Here is a 16,206-nt window from a genome sequence, read left to right as displayed (position 1 = left end):
ATCAAAAGAAATTTGTAAATTGTTTAAACTTTAAGGTAGGCAGTAGAGATATATGAAAATAGGATTATCATATTTGTAAACACAGTACGAGGGTAGTAATGTTAATGAGTTTCCAAACTGCCTCCATGACACCTGTCAGGTGTGGATCTGAGGTGGGTATGGTCTGTTTATCAGCAATGTCCCCTGAGAGTCTATTGTGATTTTTAGCCAAATGAGTTTTAAAGGCCACTCCTACCTGACACTGGCCTGAGTGGGGATATGGAGCTCTAACGGTTGTGCATGTTCGTCAGTACTGTTCTTGTAGTATATATATTTGTGACTTCCCACACTCTGTATCAGTCCTTCACAACGGCTTGGAAATAAAGTCGAAACCGGTCAGACCTACACCCCGCTTTTATTTTTCACCTGTGGTAATGTGTGATAAATGAATCACGTACAAAAGTGATAATAATCATATATATATATATATATATATATATATATATATATATATATATATATATATATATTACACACACACACACACACACATATATATACGAGCTTTTTACAGACCACTGAGCTGATTAACAGCTCTCCTAGGGCTGGCCTGAAGGTATATAGTTTCTATAAGTATGTATATATACTGTATATGTATATATATATATATATATATATATATATATATATATATATATATATATATATATATATATACAGTATATATATACAATATATACATATTATACATATATATACATATACACATACAGTATATATACATATGTATATACACACATATATACATATATATATACATATATATATGTATATATACATATATATAAAATATATATATATATATATATATATATATATATATATATACATATACATATATATGCTAGTATATATATATATAGAGCCTCGATGGCTCAGTCGAACTTCAGCAGCAGCTTCGACTTTGTAGAGGTCTGTATGCGCGGTTCAAATCCGCAGCCGACTGATCAGAGAGGCGACACTTTGCTATCAGTGTAGACATCCCGGGATTATATATGTAATCAATTCTGATAAGTTTGCTTAAAAAGCAAATGGGTGTTACAGACTAAATACACACACAAAAACAAAGCCACTACAACACCTTCTAAAAACATAACAAACATCTCACACGTCTTGAACTCTCGCCCTACCCGCAACAACTTCTCGCTGCTGGGAAGAAAGGGCCTTGGGTCGGGTATGATACATGTAACATACGCTACCGGGGTCTAAGCGATGTCAGGCAGGGCAGCCAATCGAGACTACGGTCTACCCCAAAGCCAAATCAAAAGTCCTTCAAAAGAAGGCATCATGCTTACCCCATACAAAAATGGGAAAAAAAACACGTTAAAAGAAGAAGAAGATACAGTATATATATATATATATACAGTATAGCCTATATATATTTACTTAGAGGACCTCATTAAAACTAAATGGTATCTAGCGGAGATGTTTGTGAGAGTGGTGCGAAATAATGAGCAGGAAGACAAGTACTGCTAGTTTATTGATGTTGTTTGTTGTTTCAGATTTAGCTGGCCTTGTGCCAGCACGGGCTCTTGCTCATAGAGGAGCCCGTAAAAGTTTATTGATGAAACGAGCTGCTTATAAAGCGGGGTGTGGACGTCTGTGTACTTCGCAGAGACCGCGGGTACAAAGATCTACAGGTGACCTGAGGTTGTAAGGTGTCAAAGAAACGAGCAGGTAAAAGTTACTGCTACTTTATTACAGATCCAGGCAGTTTATATAGCGGCCGACTGGCGCCGGCCCGCGAAAGACAATGAAATTGACTGTGACCTGAGGTCGAAATAATAAACAATAATATGCAGTGAACGAGTACAAATTACAATACAAAACATACAGAACTTCAATATGGATACAGTCTTGATGCCTGTGAATGAAGAAACATATGATACACAATGTGTGACATTTGTATAAATACGTATAAAGTAAAAATGGTTAAAAATGCGTGACCTGGCACGTTTTAGGCGTGACTAATTGAGTTTGAAGAAAATGGAAGTCATCAAAGAAAACATGCTCAGCGGAGACTTAGTTAATGGCGCCGTCGAAACACTACGCTGGCGCCGATGTGGTGACTTTACAAATACTCCCCAAGACGAGGGACGCGTCTGACTAATCCCTGTATCTGCTGGGACGCTGAAGGGTGCCGCAGCTCCTTGAAGATAACGGAGGGTCTCCTGCCTGTGAGGCTGCTGGTTGGGCCTCCCTTCCTGGGCGCCACGCCTGGGGGGTGAGGGCGTGCTGGAGTGCGGTTGGGCGGAAGGGGTGCTGCGTCACTGTCGGGACTCTCCGACAGAAAGGCGGGCTTTAAGCGGTCTATTGAAACCCAGTTGTCCTTCCCAGGGAGTGCCAGCCGGAATGCCTTGCTGTTTCGTTCCAGCATGCGGAAGGGTCCCCTGTAGGGCTTGGTTAGTGGTGGACGGACGGCGTCGACTCTGACGAAGACGTGGGTGGTGGATGACAGCTGTGGTGGCATGAAGGTGGTTGCTTTGTCGAAGTATGAGCGCCTGCAAGGGGCGAACTTGCCGGCCACATCGCGGAGCCTCTGCAGTGATGGGGAGTGGCGTTCATCCATCATGAGCTCTCCCGGCACCACGAGGGGTTCCCCATAGGTTTGTTCGGCTGCAGACGGAGTGCCGTCGGCTCTGGGGGCGGTTCTCAACCCGAGGAGGACCAACGGCAGCTGATGTTTCCAGTCCTCGGCGGTGCAGCGGGCCATGAGGGATGACTTTAGGGACCTGTGGAACCGTTCGACCAGGCCGTTGGCCGCTGGGTTGTACGCCGTGGTGGTGTGATGCGTGGTTCCCAGCAGTTGAGCCAGGGCGGACCACAACTCGGAGATGTGATGTGATGTGATCCGGGACGCCAGGCGGCTAACCCAACTGGAGAGCAGGGCTCGCACACGCCAGCTGGCGGTGGCTTCTTGCATGGGTGTGGCTTCGCCACCTCGTCGAATGGTCTACCACCGTCAGGAGGTATCTGGATCCGCCTGATGGGGAAGGGACCCGACGACGTCGATGTGGATGTGGCCAAAGCAGCGCTCTGGCTGTGGGAACTCGCCTACCCCGACTGCGTGTGTGACGACCCACCTTACTGGTCTGGCACTGCAGGCACTGTTTTGCCCAGGATGTGGCATCCTTTTGCACCCCGTGCCAGATGAACTTTTTTGAAAGCAGCTTGGCCATGGTCCTGCCGGAGGGGTGTGAGAGGCCGTGAATTATGTCGAATATCTGGCGGCAGCGTGAGGCTGGAACCAAAGGGCGGGGCTGACCTGTGCTGATGTCGCAGAGCAGGCTTGGGCCTTCGGGGGCGAGGGTCACGTCCCGCCACTTGAGGGACGTGATAGCGGTGTGGTATGCTGGGGTTTCTGGGTCAGCAGCCTGTTCTCTGGCGAGGTCCTGGTATTCCACACCAAGCTGCACTGTGTTCAACTCGACTCTGGAGAGGGCGTCTGCTACGGGATTTTTCTTGCCGGGGAGGTACCTGACGGAACAGGTAAATTCGGCTATGGCTGAGAGGTGGCGCTGCTGTCTGGAAGACCATGTGTCCCCCTGCTTCGTGAAGGCGTGAACCAGTGGCTGATGGTCTGTGAAGATTGTGAAGGGCATCCCCTCTAGGAGGAACTTGAAGTGCCGAACTGCGCGGTACATCGCGCAGAGTTCCCTGTCGAAGGTGCTGTAGCGGGTCTCTGTGGGATTGAACTTCTTGCTGAAGAAGGCGATGGGCTGGGGGACGCCGTTGATGATTTGCTCCAGAACAGCACCGCAGGTGACGTTACTGGCGCCTGTCGTCAGCTGGAGGGGGCCTTGGGATCTGGTGCGCCAAGGCGGTTGCCTTGGTGAGGGCGGCCTCGTCAGGAAAAGGCCTGCTGCTGGCTGGTTCCCCAAGACAGGGACTTCGGTTGGCCTTTTAGGACTTCCGTCAGGGGGGCCGTGGTGTGCGCGATCCTGGGGATGAACCGCCTGTAGAAGTTTACCATCCCAAGGAACTCCTGGACAGCCTTGATGGAGGTGGGGGTCGGGAACCTGGCTACGGCTGCTACTTTCGATGACTTTCGTGACCCAGGAATTCTGCTTTCTGGACGCCGAAGGTGCACTTGTCAAAGCGGACGACGAGGCCGTTCTCTTGGAGGCGCTGCAGGACTGCTCTGATGTGTCTCTGGTGTTCGCTGTGAGACCTGGAAAATATGAGAATGTCGTCGACGTAGCAGACGCAAAACTTTAGGTCCCCCAGGATGCTGTCCATGAGCTGCTGGAAGGTGGCCCCGGCGTTCCTCAGCCCGAAAGTGGAGAAGGCGAACACATAGGACCCGAAGGGCGTGATGATGGCTGTCTTTGGTATGTCCTCTGGTGCAACAGGTACCTGGAAATAAGATTTAAGAAGGTCCAATTTAGTGAATACTTTGGCCCCGTGAAAGGAGGCCGTGAGGTCCTGCATGTTGGGTAGAGGGTAGTGGTCGGGCTCTGTTGCAATGTTGAGTCGCCTGTAGTCGCCGCAGGGTCTCCAGGAGCCGTCCGGTTTCTGCACCATGTGGAGGGGGGAGGACCATGGACTGGAGACTTTCCTGCAGATTCCCATCTGCTCCATTTCCGCGAATGCTTTTATGCCTCCTGAAGGCGCTGAGGGGGAAGCCTTCGGAACTTCGCATGTGTCGGGGGCCCTTTAGTCGTTATATGGTGGTATATGCCGTGCTTGGCTGGGGCCCCGGGGACTTGGCGAAGCTCGGGCTTGAATACCTCAGGGAACTCCGACAGTAGGTGTGCATACTGGTGGGGGGCGACGGCGCTGATGGTGGGTCTGGGTCCCGCTGTTAACGGGAGAGACCGGCAGGAGTCGGTATCGAGGAGGCGCTTGCGCCTCACGTCGACTAGCAGGCCGAAGTACGCCAGAAAATCGGCCCCCAGGAATGGGGTTCCTACGTCCGCGACGATGAAGTCCCAGGAGTAACTCTGGCCAAGGATGGAGACCGACAGGGCCTGGTGCCGTAGGAGAGGATGGGGTTCCGTTGGCGGCCGTCAGAAGGCGGCCGGGTCTGGTGTCTGGTTGCGGTCCTCTCTGGATGCTGGGAAGATCGATTTAAAGGCCCCTGTGTCGACCAGCATCATCCTACCGGAGACGGTGTCGCGGACGTAAAAACCTACTGTTTTTGAGCCCCTGGGTTCTTCGGCTGCCATGGCGGCCTGTCCTGCTGGCCGCTGCCACCCCCGTTTTTTGAACGGGCAAACGAGCAGGGTGGCAGGCAGTTTCGGGCGTCTTTTTCAAACCACTTGTGGTAGCGACAGAAGCTCGGGGACCTCCATCTGCTGTGGTTCGGTGGACGTCTGTTGGCGATGGCGTTGACGGGCTGCTCTACGTCCTCTTCAGGCTGGACGGAGCTGACCGGCTGTGTGGCCGGTTTTAGCCGCTGAAGCCTTGACGGAGTCTGTGAGATGTTGCGCCGTCTCTATGAGGTCCTCGACAGGCATGGTGTAGGGGTGAGCAATCTGGTTGCATACCTCCGGGAGGAGTTGGCGAAGGTAGATTTCCCGTGCGAAGCTTATCTCCTGCCGCTTCTTTGTGCCACCCAAGTCTGGTAGTGACAGGAGATCCACGACCTTGCTCCAAGCGTCTCTTGAATTGAGGTTGTGGCATGGGTTTATGGCAAGGTCGATAGCACGGGCGGCCCGCTCGGCGATGGGCAGGGAGCAAGCTTCGAGGAGGAACTTTTTTGTGGTGCTGTATGTGAGGGTGTGTGTTTCGGGTACTCGCGAGATGAGTTTTCTGTACACGTCCTCCAGAAGGGTGTTGAGCACTGTGTCGGCCTGTAGGATTTCGTCCGTCAGGTCCGCGATTCTGAAGTGGCTCTCCACCCTGCGCAGCCACATCGATGGGTTCCCCTGCATAAACGGCGGCAGTTTTACGGTGAGGGCAGCCCGCGATTGTGTTGCCCGGCCGTCGTGTGTTCAGGGCGCTGGTGTGGAGTTGCGGGAGGGCCTCGATGCGGGGGGCGGGGACGGGCGCGGGTGTGATGGGAGGTAGGTAAACCTCCGAGTCCGTGAGGTCCGCGTTTAACTGCATGAAGGAGGGGGATATCCGCGTCCATGCTCGCTCCTTTGATCCCTTACTGGAGTGGGGTACTCGGCGTCAGCACGCACTTTGTGTGCGCCGTGTGGTTCCGCTTAGTGACGCTGATGGGGTACGCCCAAGAGTCAGCATGCTCAAACGCTGGTTACAGCGCCCGTTTTAGCCACTAAGAGCGTTTTGGAGAAATCCTGAGCCAAGACTAAGTCGCCGTGTGTCGGTCCGTTAATGGCTCCGGGATACTCCGGGGTCACCACTGTAAGGTGTCAAAGAAACGAGCAGGTAAAAGTTACTGCTACTTTATTACAGATCCAGGCAGTTTATATAGTGGCCGACTGGCGCCGCCCGCGAAAGACAATGGAATTGACTGTGACCTGAGGTCGAAACAATAAACAATAATATGCAGTGAACGAGTACAAATTACAATACAAAAAACATACAGAACTTCAATATGGATACAGTCTTGATGCCTGTGAATGAAGAAACATATGATACACAATGTGTGACATTTGTATAAATACGTATAAAGTAAAAATGGTTAAAAATGCGTGACCTGGCACATTTTAGGCGTGACTAATTGAGTTTGAAGAAAAATGGGAAGTCACCAAAGAAAACATGCTCAGCGGAGACTTAGTTAATGGCGCCGTCGAAACACTACGCTGGCGCCGATGTGGTGACTTTACAAGGTCAAACTAATTCTCTACAAAAACAGGATAGGTTCATATAGAAAACATAGTGACCAACAATGTCTGATGCATGACATGAATACTTCGTTACATGTACATAAAGCATGATCATTTGGAAAGACAATATACAATTTACAATTATGGTGATAAACATATGTTCTGGTCGACCCTAGGTCGATGTGAAGGCACCGCAGAAAACGGGATGTTCACTATAGAGAACGCCTTGAGCGGGGACTTTACAATACTCCCCCCCAAGACGGAGGTAATGTCTGATCAAAGCAGGTATCTGCTGGGGCGACGAAGGGGGTCTTGCTTCCTCGATGTCAACTGGAGAGGGTGGTTGCCTTCCTCGGCGCCCTCTGGAGCAGTTTGTTGGGGTGCTTTCCTGTCTGGTTTCTGGGTTTTCCGGGAATGTCCACGCCTCTTTCCTGTGCACAGGGCTGTCTGAGTGGGTGCCACACCCTGCGGAAGGCTTTGGGGTCCGCCTCTGATGTCCTCCTCCAGGAATGTGGGTTTGAGATGATCCACAGATATCCAGCCTTCCCACCCGTGGACAGCTACTTGGAATGCCTTCTTGTTCCTTTCCATTCCAAGGAAAGGTCCTCTGTAGGGTCTAGTGAAGGGTGGGCGCATGGCGTCGTCCCTGACACAGACGTGGGTGGCAGAGGATAGCCATGGGGCATGAAGGGGGACGGCCTGTCGGTGAATGTCCTTTGGCAGGGGGAGAACTTTCCAACCCTGTCACAGAGCCTCTGCGTCCCTATGTCGTCCCTGTCCTCTGTGACGAGTTCCCCCGGGACTACCAGGGTCTCCCCGTAGACTTTTTCCGCTGAGGAGGGGTCACCGTTGGCTCTGGGGCGGTTCTCAACCCGAGGAGAACCCAGGGCAGCTGGTATTTCCAATTCTCAGAGGAGCAACAAGCCATGAGGGGTGCCTTCAGAGACCTGTGGAACCTTTCCACCATTCCGCTGGCTGTGAGGTTGTAGGTGGTGGTGATGTGGTGAGTGGTCCCTATTAGGCATGCCAGGGCAGTCCACAGCTCGGGCAGGAAAGCGGGTCCTCTGTCTGTTGTTATGTGGTCTGGGACACCGAACCGACTGATCCAGCTGGAGAGGATGGCTTCACAAGCATGCACTGGAGGTGGCTTCTTCCATGTGCGTAGCTTCGGGCTACCTGGAGGAGCAGTCGACAACTGTTAGAAGGTATCTGGCTCCTCCTGATGGGGGAAGAGGACCCACTACGTCGACATGGATTTGCCCAAAGCATCTCTTTGGCTGGGGGAACTCGCCCACTCCAGATTTGGTGTGCCGTCCTACTTTGCTGGCCTGACACTGCATACACTGCCTTGCCCAGGCTGTTGCACCCTTCTGCATGCCGTGCCAGACAAACTTCTCCGTCAGCAGCCTGGCTGTTGTCCTTCCGGAGGGGTGGGATAGGTCGTGGATGACGTTGAAGACCAGCTGACGTCTGGAGGCCGGCACCAGGGCGCGGGGGGGCGTCCGGTGCTAACGTCGCTCAGTAATGTTGATCCTCCTGAGCCAAAGGGCACGTCCTCCTACTTCAGCGACGTGACGGCTGTACGGTAGGCAGAGGTGTCAGGGTCAGCAGCCTGTTCACTGGCAAGGTCCTCGTAGTCGATCCCGAGCTGTACTGAGTTGATCTCGATACTCGAGAGGGCGTCAGCTACCTGGTTCTTCCTGCCGGGGAGGTATTTGATGGTGCAGGTGAACTCCGCGATGACCGCGAGGCGCCACTGCTGCCTAGAGGACCATGCGTCCCACAACTTCATGATGGCATGGACCAGTGGCTGGTGGTCGGTCCAAATTGTGAAGGGCGTCCCCTCCAGGAGGAACTATAGAGGGATGAATAAATTTGTTTTTATTTAGAATTTCCCAACGTTTTGAGAGAGAGAGAGAGAGAGAGAGAGAGAGAGAGAGAGAGAGAGAGAGAGAGAGAGAGAGAGTGTAATTGTCGTTAGTGAGTGCTTCGTTGTTGGAAGAGGGGTGAGGTCGTTAGTTTGTTTACGGCGCTGTCTGTCTGTGGAATATATGTGAGGATTTTTCGGTTTTGGAGGCAGTTTTGAGTCAGAGCTAGTGCTGGTCAGTCGTTTTTGGTCTTAAACAGTTTGTTTGTGTGCTGATTCAGAGTTGTTGTTTTTCCTTGTTAGTGTGCTGTTCTTGTTGCTGTATGTTCGTGAGTCGTGTGTTTTTCTGTTTTGGTTGGGTTTGTGTGATTTTGTGTGCTGTGTTGGCGACCGTGGACGCCTTACTCCATCTTCCAGCAACCGAGGACCAGGGTGAGTGTTGTGTACTGTTTTTTTCTGGTTTTGAATTCCGCCACAGAACTTGAAGTGCCGTACCGCCTGGTATGCTGTGAAGAGTTCCCGGTCAAAGATGCTGTAGCAGGACTCGGTGAGGCTTAGCCTTCTGCTGAAGAAGGTGATGGGCTGAGGGGTCCCCTGATGACTTGCTCCAGGACAGCTCCGCAGGCGACGTCACTGGCGTCCGTCGTCAGCTGGAGGGGAGCATTGGGGTCCTGGTGGGCCAAAGATGTTGCTTTGGTGAGGGTGGCCTTCGTCAGGAGGAAGGCCTTCTGCTGGTCAGGGCGCCACACGAAGGACTTTGGATGTCCCTTGAGGACCTCTGTCAGGGGGGCCATGGTGTGAGCAATCCCCGGGATGAATCTTCTGTAGTAGTTGACCATCCAAAGGAATTCTTGTACAGCCCTGATGGAGGTAGGGGTGGGGAACTTCTCAACGGCTTCGACCTTCGATGACATTTGGCAGACACCCTCGGGGGATATCTCGTGGCCCAGGAATTCCATCTTCTCGACGCCGAAGGTGCACTTGTCGACCCTGACAATGAGGCCACTTTCAGGCAGGCGCTGCAGGACCTTCCGGATGTGTTGCAGGTGTTCCTCCTGGGATCTGGAAAAGTTTAGGATATCATCGGCGTAGCAGACGCAGAAGTCCAGGTCACCCAGGATGCTGTCATCAACCCTGGAAGGTCGCGCCCGCGTTCCTCAGGCCAAAGGTGGAGAAAGAGAAGACATAGGACCCAAAGGGCGTGACGATGGCGGTTTTGGGGATGTCCTCCGGCGCTACTGGTACCTGAAAATACGACTTTAAAAGATCCATTTTTGAGAATATTTTGGCCCCGTGGAAAGAGGCCGTCAGGTCCTGCATTTGGCAGGGGCTAGTGGTCGGGCTCTGTTGCAAGGTTCAGCTGCCTGTAGTCGCTGCAGGGCCTCCAGGTGCCATCCACTTTCTGCACCATGTGAAGGGGGGAGGCCCAAGGGCTGGGAGCCTTCCTGCATATGCCCATCCTCTCCATCTCAGCGAAGGCCTTTTTGGCCTCCTGAAGGCGCTGCGGGGGAAGCCTTCGGAACTTTGCGTGCGTCGGGGGGCCGTTTATTGATGAAGAGAGATGCTTATAAAGTGGGATGCGGACGTCTGCATACTTTGCAGAGACTGCGGGTACAAAGATTTACAGGTGACCTGAGGTCAAACTAATTCTATACAAAAACAGGACAGGTTCATACAGAAAACATAGTGATCAATAATGTCTGATGCATGACATAAATACTTCGTTACATGTACATAAAAGCATGATCATTTGGAAAGACAATAAATATACAGTTTACAATTATGGTGATAAACATATGTTCTGGTCGACCCTAGGTCTATGTGAAGGCACCGCAGAAAACGGGATGTTCACTATAGAGAACGCGTTGAGCGGGGACTTTACATTTTTATTCAGGAAAAGTTACAAGCTTTCTAGGACTGACAGTCCTCATTGCCAAGTATCTGTAGTATTGTAAGGACGAGAGATTGAGTGACATACTGGCTGGGTGTTGACTGGTTTATTGTTGGTTCCTTACTGAATAATGTACAGAATCTTCGAAGATGTTAGTGGCGTGTGCGGGTGGTAAAGTAACGTCTCCACACAGACAAAACAAAACAGAGGTAAAGATTCAGACATCTGTGTTTGTCGGCAGACAAACAGATGGCGATTGCCTGAGATTCGAGAGAGATTAATGAATACAATGCAGTAGCATAATATATGTGAAATGGCGAGACGTTTGGCGTCTTCACAAACAGAAACATACACACAGTTTGATACAGAAGATTCGTTGGAACATTATGAGTACATGATTAGAATGCTTGCATGGCAATGCAAGTAATGGTGATTATACATACATCAAGACAACAATGGTTAGGGAGAAACAGACTGAAATATTGTATGGTTGAAGTCGCGTTCCATCAGAGAAAGAAAACAAGATGCTCTTGTTCTGTCTTGTCCCCTCCGATGGATGACAAACACACGAACACACACGTGTTTTTGGAAGAGACGGCGTCTGGCGATGGGCTCTTACAGAATGACCAGACACATTGTCCAGCTGTATTTTATGTGTGGGGGAGTGGATTAAAGCCCATGTTTTTCCAGGTCTGTGTGATGGCTTCTTTAGTCCTTTGATTATCCTCCTTCTCCTGTGTGGCAACCCCCGTCTGCCATGGCCTTGGCCTTTCTCTACCTGTGGCTTCTTCCAGGTGTGCATTGTCCATGTGGTCTCTTTCCAGCGTAATGGGAAAATGGGTGGGTTTCGTATCTGTAGAGCATCTAAAACATAACATAAACCTTATAGATGAATTATCTAAAATTAACATAAAAGATTGTAAATTTGCAAGTTTGGATGTAACTTCCTGTTTACCAACGTACCAGTCAAGAAGACGATAGAAGTAATAGAAAAGAATATGGGTTTACACATGTGACTTAGAGCATGACGTTTTGATAAAATTGTCGACAGTGGCCCTCAGTGTCAATGTGTTTAAGTGGGAAACCATTTGCAGTCCCAAATTCTAGATGAAGAGCTGGAATACCTGAGGAAGAGTTTAGGAAATTAGGATACCATAAGTATTGGTGGGAACAGGCACACATTAAGGCAAGAAAAACTATTTTGGGAGAGAAGGGATAGAAAAGGAACATTTGAAGGGGAAGGAAATAATTACAGTTCTGGACAACAACACTATTACACCCATCAACAGGAAGCTAGATAATTTCAAATCGATAGGCAGTTACAAAAACACCTTTAGGAATAAAATAGTTAGCAACAAAAAGTCGGTAGAGGGGGAAGAGGTAAGAGGCCCTGGTACTTGCATAAAAACTGGGCCCCTCCCGCACTCTTCCTCTACCCCTGGGAGCCTCACACCACCACCTCCATCCCAGGCCTCACACAATTCACAAGTGTCCAACTACAGGCTTAAATTAAATATTAGGAATATATCAAACTCAATTAGTTTGTATGAATTTATTGCAAGAGTCAGTGGAAGTACCAAAAATATAGTTGATAATCGGTTGTTAAAAATTAAAAAAAAATAATAATAACAGTATAATATAACTTGCGAAGCAAATACACCAAAACAACTCAGCTGACTCATCTCAAATCATGCTGTAAGGGTAACTCAATCAATAATGCATCCAAACTCACAAATTTACAATCTTTTATGTTAATTTTAGATAATTCACCTATAAGGTTCATGTTATGTTTTAGATGCCCTTCAGATGCTAAACCCACCCATTTTCCCATTACGATGGAAAGAGACCACATGGACAATGCACACCTGGAAGAAGCCATAGGTAGAGAAAGGCCAGGACCACAAGGGCGTGGACACACAGGAGAAGGAGGATAATCAAAGGACTAAAGAAGCCATCACACAGACCTGGAAAAACATGGGCTTTAATCCATTCCCCCAGACATAAATATAGCTGAACTATGTGTCTGGTCATTCTACAGATACTTGACAATGAAGACTGTCAGTCCTAGAAAGCTTGTAACTTTTCCTGAATAAATATCTCTGCTAGATACCATCTAGTTTTAATGAGGTCCATAAGGGACGCCTTCAGGGACCTATGAAACCTCTCGACCAAGCCATTGGCCGCTGAGTTGTAGGCCGTGGTGGTGTGATGCGTTGTCCCCAGCAGCTGAGCCAGGGTGGACCACAATTCGGACAGGAAAGCAGGACCCCTGTCAGTTGTGATGTGGTCTGGGACACCGAAGCGGCTGATCCAGCTGGAGAGCAGGGCCTCGGCTCATGGGGCTGGAGGTGGCTTCTTGCATTGGTGTGGCTTTGGGCCACCTCGTTGAGCGGTCTACCACCATCAGGAGGTACCTGGACCCACCTGATGGGGTAAGGGGCCCGATGATGTGGATGTGGCCGAAGCATCGCTCTGGCTGCGGGAACTCGCCTACCCCGGACTCAGTGTGATGCCCCACCTTGCTGGTTTGGCACTGCAGGCACTGCCTTGCCCAGGACCTCGCGTCCTTCTGCATTCCGTGCCAGACGAACTTCCTGACAGTAGCTTGGCCATCGTCCTGCCGGAGGGGTGAGAGGCCGTGGATGACGCCGAATACCTGGCGGCGGTGGGAGGCTGGCACCAGGGGCGGGGCTGGCCGGTACTGACGTCGCAGAGGAGACTTGGGGCCCCAGGGGGCGAGGGGGCACATCCCGCCACTTCAGGGACGTGATGGCGGTGTGGTAGGCTGGGATCTCTGGGTTGGCAGCCTGTTCCCTGGCGAGGTCTTTGTAATTGATCCCGAGCTGCACTGCGTTCAACTCGACCCTGGAGAGGGCGTCCGCCATGGGGTTTTTCCTGCCCGGGAGGTACTTGATGGAGCAGGTGAACTCAGCGATGGCCATTTCCTTAAAATGCATAAATCATTTTGTTATAAAGCAGTAAGAATAGCAGAGTGGGAAGTGGCACGCCCTTGCGCCCATACTTTGGCACAGGGCATGCGTGTCAGCTCTTCCTGAAGGGGTTGAGCCCTTCATGTTCCCTTTTCCAGCCCTTGGGCTGAGAGATAGTCCGGGCCGTACTTTACAGGCGAAGGGCGATAAATTCCTGCATGAAACAATAAATACCTCATGCTATTATCATTGGCTCTCCTACGCATATCCTTTACACTTTTATTAACTTATTTATTTTTCAGTGTATCTACTTCTAATGAATCGCGAGTCATAAACTCCTGCCCGTGTGATTTTTAATGCCACCTTCGTAAATCTGAGAGACGTGTCCCGCCCTTTTGTATGCGGTCACGCCCCTCACTTGTATCATTCTGTTAATTATTCCTTTTGTTTTTATTTTTTTTTCTAAGAACTCTATTTTGTCCCAGACCCCTCGTCATTTGTCTGCTTATCCCGTCATAACATTGAGCAAGTATCTATTTATAGCCTTTGCCTGAGTTATGGGCTGTGAAAGCATAAAATTAGCTTGGTTTAAAGTTAGCGGATTAAAACTTGAATGAAGGTGCACATGTTCTCTTTGGTGGGGAGCTATTATAAGTACAAGTAGTCGCTGCACAGCCGACCCTTAATTTGCCCTTAGTTATTGAGAGTAGAATCTTTGCTACATAGCCGGTCCTAGTGGACCTAGATATCAGAACAATTAAAGTTATCAACAGTTCGATCTGTCCCTTTCCTTTACCTGAAACAGACATTTAGATGGCATGGTCGAAAGGGGCAAAGATGAGAGGCTGGGTGCCACTCCCTTAAGCAGCTTAGCCCAACTGAGCTGCTTAAAACAACCTTTCTAAAGGCAGATTGAGTTGGCTGGATTGTCTTCCCATAGGACACCTGAGGAGATGCAAGCAGATGGTCAAGACACCTGGAAGATGACACATCTTGGGCACGGTCGCCATACGGGTCTGACATCAAGGCCCCTACTCTCGGCAGATGCCTTAAAAGGAGCCAGTAGGAAGATCTTGGCAGTCAATCACGGGGCAGTTGGTGGGCAATATACAGTTGGGCCGTTAGCAGTTAGCAGTTAGCCGTACACCCTTCCACCCTGATGTCCACACCAGACTCCTGACACGAACCCAGTACTACAGTCATCCTCAAAAGGACCTACCCAGGAACCTGAGTACGATGTCACGTGTATAAACACCCACCGCCATTCTACACCAGAGCCCCACTAACTTCCCCACCTTTAAGGTCAAGTACGAGTGGAGGCCTTTTCAGTCACGAACGTTTGCCCTTTGAAGTGTTACCGAGTGCCAGTATTGTTTTCTCATCGTTGCGTCATTTGTTCAGTGCCTTTGCAGTGTTTCGTGTTCCAGTGTAAAGTGTTCAGTTATTCCTTGAGTCCATGGCACCCTCAGTGCAGACTCGAGTCATATTCTGTGTTATATTTTCCTTTATTGGCGTGTAATGTGTAACTCTCTCTTGCAGAGGGACCTATTCGTAGTGGACTCATCTTGGACTGTGCCTTGCCCTTATTCAAGACTCCAGTAGGAGGATCTTCAGGTGTTGCAAGCCCTTTAACAATTCAGTTACCCATTTTCCTTCTAATGCTCTTCTTTGTAAATATAATTCCTTAATTTATCCCAAGTGTTTATGTAACATCTCCTTATGAAGTAGAGCCTTCAGCTCCTAAAATCATCCCTTGTTCTTTGTTTTTTACGATTTCCCTTTACGTAAGTCAGAACTCCAAGGCCAGATAAATGAAGTTTCCATTGCTGGCCTGTAAAAATCTCTGGAAATCGTATAACCCAAGGGAAATTCGTAAAAAAATAAATATATATATGTATTATATGTATATGCATATATATACATACATATATATATATATATATATATATATATATATATATATATATATATATATATATATATATATATATATATATATATATATATATATATGAAGTTTTATCACATCACCGTGATTCATATACAAGCATTAAGCTACAAACGTCCTTTAATATCAATTCGCTTACCTAAATAATATATTTTCATATATGTTACTGAAGGAATTTTTAGTTGATAATAAGTGTTCGCCGTCGTCAGTAAGTTGAACCAGCGAAGGACAGAACTCAGGACTACAGGGACGCATTAACCCGCACAGCCACAAGTCCTGAGTTCCTGTCCTTTGCTGGTTCGACTCCACGGGACGGCATACTTATTATCAACTAAAAATTCCCTTCGGTAACATATATGAAAATATATTATTTCCGAGGTAGAGCGAATTGATATTAAAGGACGTTTGTAGCTTAATGCATGTATATGAATCACGGTGATGTGATAAAAACTTCATAATATGGCTGCGTGTGACAAACGCATTACACGGTCAACATGGCAGAGGTGGTGGATATCGTCTCCAAACACAAACACCTGAGTTCGACAGGTGATTTGTATATGGGAGCCGATATCCACTTATACCTCTCTTGTGGCCACGCTGGGTTAATGCGTCCCTGTAGTCCTGAGTTCCTGTCCTTCGCTGGTTCGACCCCACAGGACGGCGTACTTTATTATCAACTAAAAATTCCCTTTGGTAACATATATGAAAATATATTATTTCCGAAGTAGAGCGAATTGGATATTAAAGGACGTTTGTAGCTTAATGCTTATATATATATATATATATATATATAT

Source organism: Macrobrachium rosenbergii, chromosome 47 (assembly GCF_040412425.1).
Source record: "Macrobrachium rosenbergii isolate ZJJX-2024 chromosome 47, ASM4041242v1, whole genome shotgun sequence".
Classification (NCBI taxonomy): domain Eukaryota; kingdom Metazoa; phylum Arthropoda; class Malacostraca; order Decapoda; family Palaemonidae; genus Macrobrachium; species Macrobrachium rosenbergii.
Note: the sequence above shows the minus strand (reverse complement) of the source record.